Source organism: Capricornis sumatraensis, chromosome 8, assembly GCF_032405125.1.
Source record: "Capricornis sumatraensis isolate serow.1 chromosome 8, serow.2, whole genome shotgun sequence".
Taxonomy (NCBI): Eukaryota; Metazoa; Chordata; class Mammalia; order Artiodactyla; family Bovidae; genus Capricornis; species Capricornis sumatraensis.
This window is the reverse complement of record NC_091076.1, coordinates 85,588,358-85,600,699: the sequence shown is the minus strand read 5'-3', so window position 1 is coordinate 85,600,699 and position 12,342 is coordinate 85,588,358. Positions and strand designations below refer to the sequence as shown.

Sequence of the window (12,342 nt, the reverse complement as noted above, 5' to 3'; positions counted from 1 at the left end):
ATTCGTATGATCGTTTATAATGTTTTCTTGACTTCTTCAGTTCAGTTCAGTCGCTCAGTCGTGTCTGACTCTTTGCGACCCCATGAATCACAGCACACCAGGCCTCCCTGTCCATCACCAACTCCTGGAGTTCACTCAGACTCATGTCCATCAAGTTGGTGATGCCATCCAGCCATCTCATCCTCTGTTGTCCCCTTTTCCTCCTGCCCCCATTCCCTCCCAGCATCAAAGTCTTTTCCAATGAGTCAACTCTTCGCATGAGGTGGCCAAAGTACTGGAGTTTCAGCTTTACCATCATTCCTTCCAAAGAAATCCCAGGGTTGATCTCCTTCAGAATGGACTGGTTGGATCTCCTTGCAGTCCAAGGGACTCTCAAGAGTCTTCTCCAACACCACAGTTCAAAAGCATTAATTCTTTGGCACTCAGCTTTCTTCACAGTCCAACTCTCATATCCATATATGACCACTAGAAAAACCATCGCCTTGACTAGACGGACCTTTGTTGGCAAAGTAATGTCTCTGCTTTTGAATATACTATCTAGGTTGGTCATAACTTTTCTTCCAAGGGATAAGGCCTTTGCATATAAATCAAATGCTTTTCTATCATAGCCCTGATCCTGTGCTAGTTTTAGAAGTCAATCCAATTGTTGGGTTTGTGGCCAGTTACCTATGTCTAGTTCTGGGTTACCTTGGTGAATTTCTCTACTCCAAGTCTCTAACTGGTTGACCCTGAGAAAATTTACTTAAAAAGAAAAATTGTAGTCATATTCATGTCACTATTGATATTACTAGATGGAATCCCCTCACCTGACCAATTAATAATGCCTGCTCTGACCCTGGCTATAAATTTGAATTTTCTTCTATTATTCAGTCTCAATCAGAGCAGCAAACAAAGTTTCAGCAAAGGAAAAAACCTCCCACCATTATGGGGTAGATTTATATAGATAACACCAGGTTATGGTAATTTAGGTTTAAAGTCTCCTCTGTGTTGGAAACAATTAAATCGTACTAAGTACAATCAGTCTAGTAACACTAGGAAACTGGGTTATGTGGCTTATAGACAGTGCCAATATATAATTTCCCTGGAAGATAAAGATTCATACAGAAGAGACTAAGTATGGAAGTTTTTAGCTTATAATACTGCTGTCTATGTTACTTGTCTTTCACCAGTTTTACAAAATTGCTGTTTCTTATACTTCCAAATGTGTGACTGAAGCCTCTGATAAAATAATATATAGTTCCATATGAGATCAATGATGGTAACAGTGTAACTCTAGATATGGGAAGAAGCAACATGAAGGAATGTTTTCCTGGACCAAGAGGCTAGTAAGACAGGTGGTCCAGAGAATTCTAGATACTGTTTTATGGCCTAGTCCAGTAACAGCACATTGAGTGGCCTGTTAACAAAATCGTTGCCAGACCTGAGAATGGACATTCTCAGCATCCTAGCATGAAATGGTCATGAAATGCTCGCCTTAAAATCATGGCCAAGTTTACGACCAAGAAGGGGCTCTGCCAGCTAAAAACCGACACTCGTCACCTACCTCTACAAAGATTATATCATGATCCCTGGCAGCTGCTGATCTTCAACACCCCTGAAAGGAGTTTAGGGTGGAAATCAGGAATGAGACACTCTGTGCTCTGGGAAAAACTGGCAGAACAGGCCTTCAGATAGTTAGATCTTTCCAGGAGAAGATTTAGTGAGTTCTAATTCTTACATCTTCTCATACCTAGAGAAACACTAACATTGTTAATGGTGACATCTGCTTTGGCTATTAAGGAGAATTTTACGATTAAAAGTCAGAATAAGCCAGGCTCTCCTATGGATCCAATCTGAGGCTTTCATGGGATGCTGAGGCCTCTGGCTGTCACCCTGGATGGCAAAACGGCTCAGCTGCAGTGAGCGCTGGACAGAGAGGAAAGCAACTTTGAAGATTGTCCAATGAGGATTTTATATGACCTTCACTCAGAATTACAGACTCTAAAGGATGATGTCAATATTCTTGATAAAGCAAAGCTTGGAAAGTCAAGAAAGCATGGGTTTCATAAAGGCAACAAAAATACTGATGAAAAAGAATTCAATGGATATCATGAAAATAAAAGAGTTTTTCCAGAAGTATAGATATACTCCATGTGCCAAGAAAAACTCAGTGGATGAGCAAGAAGTCATCGACTCTAAACCAGCATCCAGTGAACGTGAATGTCCTGAGTAGCCTGACGTGAAAGATGATTTCTTGGATTCTGCTGCTCCAAAACTTCTGTTTCTGAGAAGTCACCGCATAGTCCACAACTTTTTGATTTTGGACTTGAGCGGTACATCGTATCCCAAGTTCTGCCAAACCCTCCCCAAGCAGTAAACAACGAGAAGGCAGAGCCAAAAATTTTAACTCCATTTTCCAAACAGTCACTAGTAAACACTTCAAAATATGCGCTAAAGATGTATGATTTTGAGTTGGTATCTCTGAATACACTATGTGTTTAAATAATGATCACACAAATGGACTTAAAAATGTAAAGACTAACAGTGAGACCATAGAAACAGAACCAGTGCCCAATGATAATGTCTTTGCCACTCCTGGATTCATAATCCAGCTGTTGGAAAAAAAGTGGTGCAGAGCACACATATTCTCCTTTGGCACCTACATTTTGCACTCCTGGTTTGAAAGTTCCTTCTACAAAGAGCAGCACAGCTCTGATAGCCACAAACTATCCATTATCAAAAGCAAACAGTTCATTGAATGATTTGGCAATGAAAGAAAGTACAAATTCAGATGAGTGCTTTGAGAATTTTGCAGATCCCTCTTCTCCTACGATTTCTTCTTATGAGAATCTACTCAAAACACCTACACCTCCAGAAGTTACTATGATTCCAGAAGATATTCGCCAGATTTTATCAATATACAACTCAAACCTAGTGTCTCTGGTAGCAGTTAGAGCAGTGCCACCCAGCAAAGTGTTCCTTCCTCGGCATGGAGGACAGAAGGTGCGAGATGCCAGTAACAAAGAAAACTGGTGAAGAAATGATAGTGGATCCATCCTCCCATTACGGAAACTGAACAGAATGAGATGAAAGCAAATCTGGTCTCACTTGGTTTTTGACATCCCCTACATCGTCCCCCTTTTGAAAAACCAACTTATGTTAAAGATGAGTATGGATACTAGTATCATAAAGTGCTTTATATTAAGTTTGATTTAATCTAGCCTGTCTTTTTGATATGTAGTTCAGCTGCTCCGTTTTGAAAGATCATTACTGTTTCATTGATTTCAAGTTTACCCTGTCTCATGGAACTATGTGGTTTAAGTAATAGTAGGAAGCAGGATAAATCATTTTTGAAATTTGAACATTACTGTTTGCCACTCAGATGAGGCTACCTCAGTCTTCTCGGGGCTGGACAGTTGTTGCTAGAGCTAGGCTTCTTCCTTGGGGCCAGCTCTGCCCACTGTCTCCTCTCATGACTGTCCCAAGTCTTCTACAGCTTTTGTTTCAACAATGCTCTTTCAGACACTGTTGTTTACAAAAGACAGCCTACACTGATATAGGAAAGATGAATTTACAGGCCTGGGTAGCTATACTGAAGTGGGTGTCTCAAACATTTGGACTTAGACACTCGCTTGCTGTCATGTCAGGACGAGTGTTTTCCTCTAACTTGTCAGTTTCATCCTCTCAAATCAGCTCTTCCCAGCACATGACTGTGACCTCCCCAAACCCTCATCTAGCTCAGTGCCCAGCAGAGCCCGAGCCTCAGCCTCTGGGAAATCCTAGGCATCCTCCTGCATGGGTGCTGCTCTCTGGACTGTCAGCTGTGCCTGTGGGCCTGTCTCTGAGAGCACCAGGCTGCCCTATCCATGGAGCCCAAGAGCCTTATGATCTGAGCCAAGCTGCATCAGCAATTATCCTCTTACAGTTGTGCCTTGAAAGTCAAGCAGGAAGATGCATCACTTTGTGTCTCTTCATTTTGTCAGAAAATTATCCCCAAAGAAAAACTTATTGTTTGTTCTAGGAACTACTGTGCAGTTATCATTTAATTTTGGCTAAATAAAATGTTAAATTAAAAAAAAAAAACGTCAAAACAGAGTAGCTATGCTTCAGACATGGGTGTAATTTCAGACTAGACTTTGTATTCCTATACACTTGAGTTTTCTGAGTTGTGTCAGGCCTGGATGCCACCAGACATGCTCAAAACAATGTCTGCTGGAAGCTAGTAATTGCAAACTCACTTTTTATAGAGCTAGGCAACTGGCTACCTGGCTACAAGACTCCCAGAAGTGCCAGGTCCAGACTGGGTTTCAGGCCTATTCTTCTGAAAAGAAATGAGATTTATTTTGTCTATTAAAATTCCAGCTGTCACTCCTCCAACTACTTCTAACTGAGTCTGTTACACCAAAATGGCAGACCAACAGATTGAGATTTTAATCATACAAGACTCAGATCTAGAACTTTGGAACTCAGGAATGCTTCCAATTTAGTGTCTATTCTCCAAACTAAGCAGTCCTATGCCCCATTTAGACAGGAAGTTATCACAATCATGGTTGCCCAGTTCCCTGAATTAAACTGAGCAGGACTCACTGAGGCTCTAGAGTACAGATCTGTTCTGCGTTCTCCATTTCTTGTCTGTAGAATATGGGCTTCATCCACCCTCTTTGACCTTCCCTGAGTCCCAAAGGGCAGATTCAAACAGTTGCTAGTCAGAGAAGGGAGGGGATATAGATACAGAAGGAGCAGTCAAATGGTGGTACAACCTTGAGGCAGGGTCCTTGTTCCTACTCAAGAAGCATGCATAACAATGTCCTTGAGTTCTTCTGCAGAACTGGGGCCCTCACCCAGGTGAAGGATGGTAACTTCAGGCTGAGCACAAGATTCCTGGAGCACCACTTTGTTGCCTTACCACCAACCAATCAGCAGAAAGTCACACACCCTGCAGCCCTCACCCCTAAATGTTGCCTTCTGTTTCTGGGGCCCAGTGATGACCATCCTTTTAGGCCTCTTATTTGCCCCTGTCTGTTTCATATCTGACAGGGGCCAACAGTTTCAAGCTAAATTACTGTTCTTACAAGGGCAAATGCAGGTTTCAGGCACAAAATATCTTGGCTTAGATCCTGAGAAATCTGTATACAGGTTAACAAGCAACAGTCAGATCGGGACATGAAACAACAGACTGGTTCCAAATTGGGAAAGGAGTAAGTCAAGGCTGTATATTGTCACCCTGCTTATTTAACTTATATGCGGAGTACATCATGTGAAATGCTGGGTTGGATGAAGCATGAGCTGAAATCAAGATTGGCAGGAGAAATATCAATAACCTGAGATATGATGATGACACCAACCTTGTGGCAGAAAGCGAAGAGGAACTAAAGAGCCTCTTGAGGAAAGTGAAAAAGCTGGTTTAAAACTCAACATTCAAAAAACTAAGATCATGGCATCCAGTCCCATCACTTCATGGCAAATAGATGGGAAAATAATGGAAACAGTGGTAGGCTTTATTTTCTTGGGCTCCAAAATCACTGCAGATGATGACTGCTGCATGAAATTAAAAGAAGCCTGCTCCTTGGAAGGAAAGCTATGACCAACCTAGACAGCATATTAAAAAGCAGAGACATTACTTTGCCAATAAAGGTCCATCTAGTCAAAGCTATGGTTTTTCCAGTAGTCATATGGTTGTGAGAATTGGGCCATAAAGAAGGCTGAGTGCCGAAGAATTGATGCTTTTGAACTGTGATGTTGGAGAAGACTCTTAAGAGTCCCTTGGACTGCAAGGAGGTCAAACCAGTCAATCCTACAGGAAATCAGTCCTGAATATTCATTGGAAGGACTGATGTTGAAGCTGAAGCTCCAATATTTGGCCACCTGAAGCGAAGAGTTGACATTGGAAAAGACCCTGATGCTGGGAAAGATTGAGGGAAGGAGGAGAAGGGGATGACAAAGGATGAGTTGGTTGGATGGCATCACCGACTCAATGGACATGAGTTTGAACAAGCTCTGGGAGTTGGTGATGGACAGGGAGGCCTGGAGTGCTTCAGTCCATGGGGTCAAGAAGAGTTGGACATGATTGAGCAATTAAACTGACTGACTAGATCAAGTAGAGAGAGACTTCTGCTCTCCTAGGCAGGCCTATGCCCACGCTCAGCAGGAGGAAATTACAGAAGAAAGAGACCTCTGTCCCAATTCCCAAGAAGTATCTTGAGTATGAAGTCTCTAAGAGGGAAGTTGTTAGGGGAAGCACACTGACTGAAACCATCCACCCAGCCAGGCACCATCGTGGTTTTTGCACCACCATTTGCATGAGCTGTTTTATAACAGGAGATCTTGGTAAGGAACATGAAACTAATAATCCATCACCAATGAGAAGAGTTCGGGAAAGGTCAGAAGGTGACATCACACATCCAACCACCTTCTACAATCCTTCTCGCTGGCATCCATCTTGGCTGAGCAATGCATGCACCACCAGGAAGGACTCTGAATCAGAGTGATTTGCCAAAGACAACCCGGAAGCTAATCCCATCAGCGTAAAACTGGAGACTGCTAGGCAGGTGGCACAGCAGTTCTCCTGGGTTCCCTTACCCTCCTGCTCTCTGCCCAGGTGCCCCTTTCCAGTAAAAGCTCTTGCTTTGCCAGCATGTGTGTCTCCTCAGACATTCATTTCTGAGTGTTAGACAAGAGACCACTTTCTCATCCTGAAAGCTGTTTCCTTTCCTGCAACACACCCATTTTGTTTTTCTCTTTCTTTTTCCCTTTTTTCCCTTCTCTCTGTTTCCCCCCCTCCCTTCCCCCACCTTTTTTTTTTTAACATTTTGGTAGAAAATACATGAGTTCTAGAGGCACAGAAGCACAGATTTTAATTTTTATTTGCACTCTAAGCACCATATTTACTGTTTTTCTTTTGGTGAGTTAATCACCCCTGTGAAGTTAAGTTTCTTCTGTTATAAAATGGAAACAGTGATATATAACTTACAAAGTTTTGAGGATGGACTGAATGAGCCAATACGTGCCAATGCCCGCACTGAGCACATAATACTAATGTCATTTCTCTTCCATTCACATCATAGTCTAGTTTGGAGGTAAATAAATATCAGTCTCACAGATCACTGTGATTTTATCCTTCATCTGCAAGGTTGACATAATGAGCCATCTTATCAATGAGACCCCATGTGGGTCCTATCAAAAAGTAAGGAGAATTTTATAATGAAAAATCAAAATAGAATAGCTATGCTTCGGACATTCGAGGAAATAACTAGGTGATTCTATGGGTGTAATTTCAGACTAGACCTTGTATTGCTAAACACTTGAGTTTTCTGAGTCATGTCAGGCTTGGATGCCACCATTCTCAAAACAATGTCTGCTGGAAGCTATTAACTACAACCTTACTTTTTATAGAGCTAAGCAACTGCCTACAAGTCTCCCTGAAGTACCCGGTCTAGACTGGATTTCAGGCCTATTTTTCTAAAAATAAATGAGATTTATTTTATCTATTAAAATTCCAGTTGTCACTCCTCCAACTACTTCTAATTGGGATGTTACACCAAAACGGCAGACCAAGGGATTGAGATTTTAATCATACAAGACTTAGATCTAGGACTTGAAACTCAGGAATGCTTCCAATTCAGTGTCTATTCTCCAAGCTGAGGCAGTCCTATGCCTCATTTAGACAGGAAGTTATCACAGTCATAGTTGCCAGGCTTCATTCAGCCTCCTTGACCTTCCCTGAGTTCCAAAGGGTAGACTCAAACAGTTGCTAATCAGGGAAGGGAGGGGATACAGAAACAGAGGAGGAGCAATCAAATGGTGGTACAGCCTTGAGGCAGGGTCCTGGTTCCTACTCAAAAAAATATGCATAACAATGTTTTTGAGTTCTTCTACAGAACTGGGGCCCCCACCCAGGTGGAGGATGGTAGCTTCAGGCTGAGCGCAAGATGCTGAGAGCACCACTCTGGTGGTGGTTGCCTTACCACCAACCAATCAGAAAAAAGCCACACACCCTCCAGCCCTCACCCCAGATGTTGCCTTCTGTTTCTGGGAACCAGTGATGCCCATCCTGTTAGATCTCCTGTTTGACTCCTGTCTATTTCATCTCTGAGAGGAGCCAACAGTTTCAAGCTAAATTGCTGTTATTACAAGGGTGACTGCTGGTTGCAGACGAAGAGTACCTCAACTTAGATAAGGTAGAGAAAGAGTTCTACTCTGCTAGGCAGGCCCACATCCATGCACAGCAGGAAGAAGTCACAGAGGAAAGAGACCTCCGCCCCAATTCCCAAGAGGTACCTTGAGTTTGAAGTCTCTCAGTGGGGAGTTGTTAGGAGAAGCACACTGACGGAAGCCGCCCACCCTGGTCAGGTACCATAGTAACCATCTGCATGAGTTGTTTTATGACAGGAGGTCCTGGTAAGGAACATGAAACTAATAAGCCACCACCAACGGGAAGAGTTCAGAAAAGGTCAAAAGGAGACACCACACATCCGACCACCTCCCAGAATCCTCGCTGGCATCCATCTTGGCTGAGCAAAGCCACCAGGAAGGACTCTGAGTCAGAATGATTGGCTAAAGACAACCCGGAAACTAATCCCATCACCATAAAACTTGAGACTGCTAGCCATGTGGCAGAGCAGTTCTCCTGGGTTCCCTTACCCTGCTGCTCTCCACCCGGGTGCCCTTTCCCAATAAAATCTCTTGCTTTGTCAGCACATGTGTCTTCCTCAGACAATTCATTCCCCAGTGTTAGACAAGAGTCCACTTTCAGGCCCTGGAGGGGGTCCCCTTTCCTGAAACAACCCAACTCCATCAATGGGACCAAAGACTGCTCAGCCTCCAGGGATGGGATAGCATCCCATGTCGGGGAGGTCAGACATACTAGAGTAGGAGCTGCTTTTTGTCCCTTTCTTTAACATCTTGCCGATGCTCCAGTGCATTATGTTCAATATGCAATGTTGTGCTTGTTGTCAGCGTACAGTCGCATGATTCAGGTATTGCATATCTATGGAATATCTCTATTGTTCTTTGGATTTTGCCGCAGAAGAATGAGCAGTGTGCTGAGCCACAGGTCCTTGTGAATTTTGTCCATCTCAGATATACTTTTCTGTGTATACAAGGAAGGAAGATAGGAGATAATTACTGTGGATTATCTCTTAGAGATGCAGATTTCTGTGTACCTGTGAAAGTACGGAAGGAAGAAAGAGGGGAAGGAATGAAGGAAAAGGAAAAGGAGATTCCTTCTGGGTAATCAAGTGATGGGGATTCCACACGGTCATCTCAACAGATACAGCAACAACATTTGACAAAATTCCATGTCCACTCATGGTAAACTCTCTTTTCAAAATGGGTACAGAGAGGGAGTTCCCTGGTAGCCTAGTGGGTAAGACTCCCGGCTTTCACTGCTGGGGCCTGGGTTTAGGGAACTAGATCCCACAAGCTGTGGAGCCAGGCCCCCTATGCTGGCACCCCCAAAAAGGAGTATTTCACTACATAACCAAGGCACATTTGATAAACTAAAAGGTAATATCATACCCCTCAGTGTATGATATTTGATTTGGAGACCTGCAGTGAGGTCGGACTCCACATCGTGATGTGTGGGTACACAGAAGGAGTGTGGCCCCCTGATGGGGGGCAGGAACCAGTGCAAGTCTGCAGTACTGGACCTTTGACCCTGGGCCTTCAAAAGCGTTTCATGCTGATCAAAGTACTTCAATGGAAAAGAAAGTATGAAAACACCAGTTAGAGTCCATTGTCAGCTGACAGGCAGCAAAGGAGACTGTGAGACATAATTTTAGAGTAAATACAAAACAGGCCCAGAGAGAAGATGGAGAAGAAGAAGGAAATGAGCAGCGAACCAGTAAAAGCCACGTGTGTAGGCATGATTAAACGCTGAGTAGAGGGAGAAGAGTACATCATCTTGTACAGGGTATAAATTAAAAGTGTAGAATTAACATTTGAAAGGTCAACGGGAATTCTCATGAGAGAGCAGAACTGTGGGCACTTAAACATGAAAGCCTGGAAGAGCACAGAACAAAGGGGAAAGGGAAACATCATTAGATTTCTATGGCTCAGTTATCGTCTGTGCTTTGTGAAAACCCAAATGTGGAAGTGAAAGAGCATCCAAGTCTTGGGCTATCAGAGGGGGAAATTAGCCAGTGGGTTAGATCCACCGGGGAAGAGCAGGCCCAGGTAGGATGGGGGTGGGAGGGAGGTGGGGGTGGGGGGAGGTGGAGGTGGGGATACGGAGTCCTCCAGACCAAGGCCAGGAGTAAACATCCTGCCTTGGAAGTTCATCTTCCAACAGGGTCAGTTTAAATGGCGGGAGTATGTTCAAAAATTCAAAGGGAAATATTCATTGTCTGGAGGACCAGGACATTTTTTCTTCCGGTCATGATCTGGCACCAGATATTTTTCCTCCCCTGAAAACAAGTACAGAATTTTCAAGAGTGAAATATTTGTTGTCTCACATTGGGCACCAAGAGACAGTCCCCTGTGTCTTCAGCTGAGGCGGGGGTGGGGGTAGCGGGGAGGAATGTACCACCGTCCAGGAGAGAAACTCAGACAAGGACTAGAGGGAATGCCCTCGGGGGCTCTTCAGGGTCAGGGGCAGCCTCTCTCCTCACCCATGGGGAAAGGAACACAGTCTGGTAATTAGGGGAAGGGAACCTCGGATGGAGGACTCTGAGGGGTTTCAGGGCGCACTAGGGAAATATTGATCCTACTTAAATGCTGACCCCGTAAGCCCTCAGTTCCCCGGCAGCACTCTCAGACACAGCCCTCCCAGGCTCTCACCTCAGCCCTGGCTGAGTTCACAACCAGACCCACCCTCTGCCCGGCCCTGCAACTGTTGCCTAATCCCATTAGGATACCCACCCAGTGACCCCTTTTAGTCTGTCAGTATCTCCTTGGTAGGAAGTGGCCGCAGAAGATGGTATAGACTTGGCCACTCTGGGACCCTGCCTTGACCTATTCTCGGTGGCAGGTGCCCCTGAGCCGGGCTGCCAGGCCAACAGGGCCAGGTCACCTTGCGGGCAGCCCTCTTGCTGCTCGGGCTCTGGGCAGTGCTGGCTCCTGTCCAGTGTCCCCTAGGACGTCCCTCATGGCGCTACAGCTCTCGGAGGTGGTAACTCCCAGGAAGGAGCTGCACCAAGACAAGAGTGTCCCGGTGCTGGGCTGGCTCTCCTACAGCCTGCGTTTTGTGGGCAGAGGCGTGTTATCTGCATGTGGCACAAGAAATTATTTTCACCCAGACACCTGCCACTGATGGCTCAGGATGACCGAGGAGCCCTCCAGAGAGACTGCCCCACTGGCCCTGCAGACTGCTACCACCTCGGCTACCTGGAGGAGATTCCTCTGTCCGGGGTCCCCTTGGACACTTGCTATGGGGATCTCGAAGGTATCATGAAGTTGGATGACCTTACCTATGAAATCAAGCCTCTCATGTGTTCTGAAAGGTTTGAACATGTAGTTTCTCAGATTGTGGCAGACGCCAGTGGAACAGGACCTGCATTTAGACCGGATCACAAGGATCACATTGCGATCACAAGGATCCCACTGCCCCCTGAAGTGGATGTCAGCGTAGCCCCCAGAGTTACATCCAGAATGTTTGCAACCTATCCTTCAGTTATGTCAGGATTGGGTCAGTTTTCTAATTCAATGTATCGTGTATACAACAATGTCACTATGTGTGTAAAATTCTTGTTGCTGCTGCTGCTGCTAAGTCACTTCAGTTGTGTCCGACTCTGTGCGACTCCATAGACGGCAGCCCACCAGGCTCCCCCGTCCCTGGGATTCTCCAGGCAAGAACACTGGAGTGGGTTGCCATTTCCTTCTCCAATGCATGAAAGTGAAGTCGCTCAGTCGTGTCCGACTCTTCGCGACCCCATGGACTGCAGCCTACCAAGATCAGTAATATGGTGGTCTCCTTTTATAAGGGTCTTGTGTTGAATTTCTGGCTCGTTGCAGTGCTAATCTATGATGTACGAGATCCTACCAGAATGAACGATTATGATGTACCATATGGTCCATATGCTCGTTACCATGCAGCAACCTTTCTGCCATATGGAGATCCCAGTACAGCCTTCTTATTTCATCGTGATGAACCCAACTTAACTCAATTTGAATCAGAACTTTATGTATTGTGTAACAGTCCTCCTAGTCTAGCCTAGTTGATCATCTAGGGAGACGTGTAATCTTGTTAGGCATTTTAGCAGCCCGACACACTGGGAGACAAATTGGTCTGTATTATGATGAGAATACCTGCTTTTGCCTGAGGAGGGGCAGCTGCATTATGGGAACATTCTCATCCTTGACAGATTCCTTCAGTAACTGTTCTGCTGTTCACTGGCAGAGCATAGCAGGATGTTGGTGCAGTTGTAC

General features: G+C 44.8%; 1 pseudogene; it reads left to right on the top strand.

Annotated features, from left to right (window-relative positions):
• The first annotated feature begins 1,821 nt into the window (after window positions 1–1,821).
• Window positions 1,822–3,015, top strand: LOC138084745 (spindle and kinetochore-associated protein 3-like; annotated as a pseudogene).
• The last annotated feature ends 9,327 nt before the right edge of the window (window positions 3,016–12,342 follow it).